This window comes from Mandrillus leucophaeus, unplaced genomic scaffold (assembly GCF_000951045.1).
Source record: "Mandrillus leucophaeus isolate KB7577 unplaced genomic scaffold, Mleu.le_1.0 Scaffold927, whole genome shotgun sequence".
Classification (NCBI taxonomy): Eukaryota; Metazoa; Chordata; class Mammalia; order Primates; family Cercopithecidae; genus Mandrillus; species Mandrillus leucophaeus.
In genome coordinates this window covers 22,815-29,562 of record NW_012110108.1, presented here as the reverse complement: position 1 = coordinate 29,562, position 6,748 = coordinate 22,815, and the positions used below count along the sequence as shown (strand labels likewise).

At 39.2% G+C, this 6,748-nt stretch overlaps 1 long non-coding RNA gene across 1 annotated transcript; it reads right to left on the bottom strand.

Moving 5' to 3' along the window:
* Positions 1 to 4,802: 4,802 nt before the first annotated feature.
* On the bottom strand, positions 4,803 to 5,439 carry LOC105531988. Its single transcript, XR_001004895.1, has 2 exons — positions 5,314 to 5,439; positions 4,803 to 4,844 (listed from the first exon to the last, which is right to left on the bottom strand). It is a non-coding gene; the product is annotated as an uncharacterized LOC105531988 (long non-coding RNA).
* Positions 5,440 to 6,748: the final 1,309 nt, after the last annotated feature.

Below are 6,748 nucleotides of genomic sequence, written 5' to 3'. Positions count from 1 at the left end.
CCAGTCTGTCACTGATGGACATTTGGGTTGATTCCAAGTCTTTGCTATTGTGAATAGTGCTGCAATAAACATACATGTGCATGTGTCTTTATAGCAGCATGATTTATAATCCTTTAGGTATACATATGTAACAAACCTGCATGTTATCCACATGTACCCTAGAACTTAAAGTATAATAAAATAAATAAATAAATAGATAAATAAATAAAAATAAAATAAAATAAAATAAAAAAAGAAGCAGTAAGAAAGACCTCCAGCCCCACAGTTATTTGAATCAATGAAGCCTGAGCCTCTAACATAATTTCTGCTTTCCTGGGACTCTAACCTAGCTTCTTACAAACAGAAAGCACAGAATCCTAATGCAACCTCCATCTACAACTCTAACCCAGCTTCTAGAACACACACAGAATCTTAATAACAACCTGTCCTTGCTGATCATCAACATCATTCAGAGTAATGCTTCAAGAGTCTGACCCACCAATGGATCCCACCAATGGATCAATCAATCAGGAGTGAAGACAAAGCCTTCAAAGGTACACAATTAGAGTCCTAAGTGAGATGTCCAGGGTTCCAGTGATGAATCTGATCATAATCAAGTCAGTGAAAAAAACCAATATACCATGTCTTATTCATATATAATACATTGTGCAACTGAGCATTCAGGTGTCAAAGTCCTCTAGCCAATAACCACCAGGAGCACTTCTGGATTGAAAAAGTTAGATTTCTTACTTGTTTCAATGGGAGAAAGCGCACACCATGGGGAACTGAGAGAGGTGTCTTATTGTCAGGGTGTTTTGTATTTTAGGATTTGGGCTTGAGTCAGGAGATTTGAGGGAAGGATCAGGGAAGTGAGGCTAACCTCTGGATTGGATGCTGTCAGCAAATATGAACAATGCTAAGATTAGGTTTCTTGATAAACAGTATCTAAAAGGAGGGCAGACTACTGTGAAGCTTAACCTGTAATTCATAGTGAAGCAGCAATCACTGAATGAGAGAGAGGAATGCTTAGTATTCTAAGGTTTGCACACTAACTCTGGTTTTGTCTGTGCTTAAAAAAAAAAAGAATATGCATTGGTTTTTCTTTTTACTCTCAATTCATCAGTCACTGAATGGCCTTGTCTGATGCTGGTGTTTTGTGAGATTGTGTCCAACAGGAAAACACCATTGCCTAACTGTGAGCATCCAGTCACCCTCTAACAACTCTGAAACTTGGCTGTGTCAAACCAGTACCCAGATGTCAGGAGTTCCTTTCCTCTTTCTTACCACATGTGCTAAGTCATTACAGATAAGAAAAAAATTCTGTCAGTTGATAGGAGAGTTTGGCGGAATCAAACTGAACATTTGTATCTATTAAGTATTGATTAGTCTATCCATGTTAGAGAAAACTGTAGTCTTTAGTATTAAGCACAAAACTAGTGTCTTATTTAAAAAAGAAACAAGTAGGAAATCTAGTTATTAGTAGGAGCACAAGGAAGTATTAGGTAAAATCTGAAGTGTCTGTCACTTGGATTGTCTAAACATTGGACAACCACCCGATAGTCCCTAAGAAATGCCATTTTTATGTTGCTCATAGTTATTTTTTATTTGAAAGAAAATAAACTGATTAAGATAAAGGAGATATAGTAGGCAAGGTAAGTAGTTGGATGAAATCATAGGAAGCGTGATTAGTTGTGACCAATTGCAGAAGACTCAAGTTGATTCCATCTCAGGGAAACCGTTTGCCTTTCAGGTAATCCTGAAGCCATTTGGGAATATCTGTAAGAGAAAAAAATATTGTCAAGAGGCTTCCACAAAGGATGAAGAATGTGGATTTATTCTTCAGAATCTGAGGGAACTAACAAGTGTCAAATGTCAACAAAACTCAGGGGATTCGAAAGGAACATGGGATTGTAATTACGGGAAGATAAACAACCAATTTCTGTCCTTAAAGATTTTGGAAATACAGCCCTAGACGGAAGCCCAGGCAGGTTGGAACTTTAAAGAGAGCTAGAAGAAAGTCAATACATATGAGTTTTCCTATAATATGGCACAGAGATCCAGCCTTCTTCTGATAAGAGCGAAAACCCATTTTCTCACTCATAGTCTACTCTACAGATTATTGACAGAGTTCCAAGCACTAACCCAGACATGAGAAAGTATAAAGCAATATTTAAAGATTTCTTAGGGACTTTGATTGTATGGGTGCAATTTGAACCCTTTTTCTTTCTGCCCGTGTGCTCAAAGGAAAGTTTCTCATTGTAATTCTCCATTTGTTTGAATGCAATTTCCTTTTTCTTTCTGCCTATGTGATCAAAGGAAAGTTTCTCATTGCAAGGCTTCCATTTCCTCATCTTTAAAATGTTTATTTCATAGAATGACTGTGATATTTAAATTATAATATATATGTAAATTTTATGACACAGTTCCTGGCATATGTTCAGATTGAACAAATGTTGTCATCAATACTACGTGAAAGTTAAAGTTCAAGAAAAAGTGAACCCAGAATAGGAGGAATGTACACTGATCCTCAGTGAATGTCCAACACCCCAGAAATACCCTGAAGAGCACTCAAAATAATCTGCCTCAAGAAAGATTGTAAAATCACTCCTTGCTATTTTCTGTTTTGGCAAAATTCTCTAAAGGAAACAAAGATTTTACTAGATTACCTGATTTTTAAATTGCCTGATTTAAACACACACACACACACACACACACACACACACACCCCCTACCTGATTTAAAAAATAAGTAAATAAGCAGTTACCTAGCTTCATGGAGAAACTTATTTTGGTCTTTCCAATGATGTTTCTACTAACGAAGAGTTTTCCTTAATAAATGCCAATATTTCCAGATCTGTTCAGGTAATATTGGTAACCTAAAAGTCAGGTAACCTCTTGACTCTTCTGGTATTTGTCTATTGACTTGACTTAGAAAACTACAAGGAATTAGAGAACAACGTAAAGAAGAGGTCTCCCTGACCTCAAAAATAGGGTCTCTGTGAGAATAGAGAAACCAAGGAATCAAGGAGCCACATAAAGGAAGCACACAGATGGAGGAGTCTTGCTACCTAGAATGCCTCTGTGAGCAGTGGTAGAAGCAGCGGTGGTTGCAGTGGTAGGAGCAGCAGTGGTCGTAGTGGTTGCAGCAGCGGTGGTTGTAGTGGTTGCAGCAGCAGTGGTTGCAGCTTCAGTGGCTTCATCATCGTCAGAGCCAGGTGAAATTAGAAGGAAAAGCTCTAGGTGAGACTGATTCCTTCTGGAACAAAATTTATCCCACCCAGGGGTGGATATACATTCCTCCTCCTAAATTCATCTCTGCAAATCTGTCATCAGTTCTGTCTTATCTTTAGCCTACCTGCCCTCTTTCCTTATGCTTCACCCTTCCCCGTCCTGTCTTTGCTGGTACAGAAAGAATTTGGGATTTCCCTCCAAGGGCAGTGACACCAATTAAAGAGACAAGCAAGTACTTTGTCCCAGGTATAAGCACAAAAGAGCAAGACCATGAGTGTTCCTATTCACAGGGACTACCGCTCAGAAGCAATAAGGAAATCTCTAGTAGCCTGACATTCTGATGCCTTCCCACAGAGTAACCTAAGACAGCATTCATTCCAATGCAGCATGAATGAGTGTGAGTGAACTCTAGAGGGAAGGAGGAGGCAGACTGAGAAGATGTATCTCATCTTGGAGTTATATCTCCTGTCTTAGTGCAGTAAGATATCTTCTATCAGATTCTAGAATGAAAAGAGCCATATTTGTCTCACCCTTTGTGACAACTTGGACTCTGTTTATCAGAGAGGTAATTGTGAGAGCCACATTAGATATAACAGGAGAAATATTACTTCTGACAGTAATAAAAATGCCCCATCCATTACTATGTGTAAAAAGGGACTGGGTAAGAGTTATGAAAATTCTCTCTCTCTCTAGACCTTACACCAGAGCTATTGATAAGAATCAAGAGTCAGATCCCATATTTGTGAGTTAAACCCACCTCAGCAAATAAGTAGCTCCACCTCCAAACCCACACTCTATCCATGCTGTCTTAGGCCTTATTTAAGAGAGAATATTTTTAAAATGGGGCCTCACATGGCAGGAAAAATATATGTGAGGTCTGACTAAAGCTAATGCCCTTGTGACCAAGATGTGAAGGATAAAGACAGACCCCATTAACTTATGCATGGGCACAACACACACACAGTACAGAATGTGAAGAACACTTTGGGAGAAGCCCAAGAATGACTAAAGACTTTGGTCCACGACTTTCATTTTCAGGTTAGAGAAGGGAAACAAACATCAGCCTGGGAATAAGGAATATACACCATTTCAAAGAGTAAAGCTTAGACCTCTTCTTCTACCTGACCCCTGCACTCCACATCCCACACACCACCCTCGCTTGTGATCCAAATGGACTTATTTTTATATCACTTCAAAATTACAGTATCTTCCTTCATTCTGAGACCCACTGGCCTCTTTTTGACACTGGCTATATATTCAGTCCTTCCATTTATTAAAGGCATCTCTCAAAAATTCTCAGGCTACAACATCAGACCTCATGCTCTTGTGCCTTCTGCTGAAAAACAATGAATAATAAGTCCACATTTGTATAAGTCTATGGCCTAGATTTCATATGTTCTAAGAATGTATAAGACGTAAGCAGATTCACTATGTTTGTGGTGAATTTTAAAATCAGGAATATAGCTTTCACAGGCTTTTGCTTAGGATTCCTTATAACCGAGACTGCCCACATGGAAACTGGCTATTTGACTTGAGGCTGGAAGTGGAAAATGGTCATTGCAGGAAAGAGATGACATTCAGGTGCAGACTCACTAGCTGGATGCGTGTCAGCTGGAGCAGATGTTGTTGGACTCTCTGAAAGAGAAGAAGCAAAAATAAGATGTTAGCTGAATGCCAGTTTGGAGGATAGAGGTAAGAGAGAATATGGACAATATTTCAGACTTTACAATGGAAGACCCTCCGTCCTTGGTGTACCAGTTGAGGCAGAACCAGTGCACAGATAAGATAAGAAAACCAATAAAAACCTAATATGTGGTCATTTTTCCTTTCCCAAAATAAATCTCTGATTTATTAAACATATTTTACTAACATATAACAATAAACTTGGGTTCCAAGGTATTATTGAATTAAGATCAGACTGAATTAAGAAGAGCCTAAGGATAGTCCTCTCCATCTTGAACAGTCAGTCAAAATGGTAATAGAACAAGTTAGGACAGGAGAGGTTAAAAAGCACATTCTAAGCAACCACAAGCCCACATCTTTAGAGGAGATATTTTATGTGTATTCCCACAAAACTTATGTTCAGATAAGTATCTTTACTTACGGGCAGAGACCAGAAAGGTGAAAACTCCCAAGAGTACTAGGACTGCTAAGAACTTCATGGTGGTGACCTGAAGATCAGGAAGCACAGACAAAAATGCTTCAAAGCCTAAGAGAAGGCAAGGCACTGACTTCAGGATTCCACATCCTGACAATATATATGCAGAAGGCACCAATCAGGAGCTGTCAACCAGAATCCGGGTTAGGTAATGCCAGAAAACGTTGGGACACAAACCACTGGAGAATCAACAGCACAGCCAGGGCCCTTTGGAAAGGTTGTAAATTCAAATCATTGGTTCTGACTAAACAGGTTTCAAATCGAGTCTCTTATATTAAATATGCTCCAGGCAACTTCTCTTTCAGGCTTCCTCTTACATGTAGGGTATAGTGTCTCCATAATTACCAGCTCCTCTGACAGGTTGGAGATGCCTCATAACCAGCCTTCCTGAAATCTTCCTGAAATCATAGATTCTAGGAGTCATACACTTACAAAGTGCTTAGCCCTCTGTCTCCCCCCAGGGGAATGATCAGGGTAGAACAGGCTGATCCAAAGACCATCCTGTGTAACTCAGCCTGTGCATTCTTCAAGTCATGGCCTCCCTCCTGAACGTGTAATTAGGTCATCTGACGCTGGTGCAGAGTGAGTCCAACAGTGAATGATCTAAAGAACCAAATATGACTTTACTGGATTTAGCAACCATTGTGTAAAAATTCAAAATCAAGGAGTAAGTATACAGAATAAACTAACATTTGTTAATTCATGCATCCATTTAATCAATTTTTTCATTCAAAAAACATTCATTGAGCATTCTTGTGGGCCAGACACAATGCTAGATGTTAGAAAAATAACAGTGAACAAAGCACACAAAAATTTTATTTCATACATGGTTTTGCAGGGATTCATACACTAAAAAAGTAAAGAAAGACAAAACGCCATGTATTGTGTGTGAGGTGATAAGACGTAATAAAAAAAGAATGCAGGAAGAAGAAAGGAGAGTCAGTTTAGAGATGGAAAATGGGGAGCAATTTTATAAAAGGTGACTAAAAAAGGCATTACTGAATAGGTGATATTTGAACAGAGTCTTAAGGAGCTGAGGAATCAACAATGTGGTATGTTTGGACAATGCAACGGAAAGGAAATCGTCAGTCTGAAGGAAAAGAATGGTGAGTACATGGCGAATATGATCATCCAGACCTCCCTGCAGCTGTTGAGTAGGGCCCAGCACTGCACCAAGTTACATCAGTCTACTCGTCCTTTGTCATAATGGAGCCAAGCTGCTAAGTAAAGACAGCAAGGGAGGAAAACAATCCACATTTACAGCACAACCAAGTACTGGACCCAACCGAGGCCTCAAAGAGGGGTGATGTGAAGACTTGGAATACCCAGAATCATAGGGAATTCTCCACATTTTAAAGATTTCCCTTGCTTTAAAGTTCTT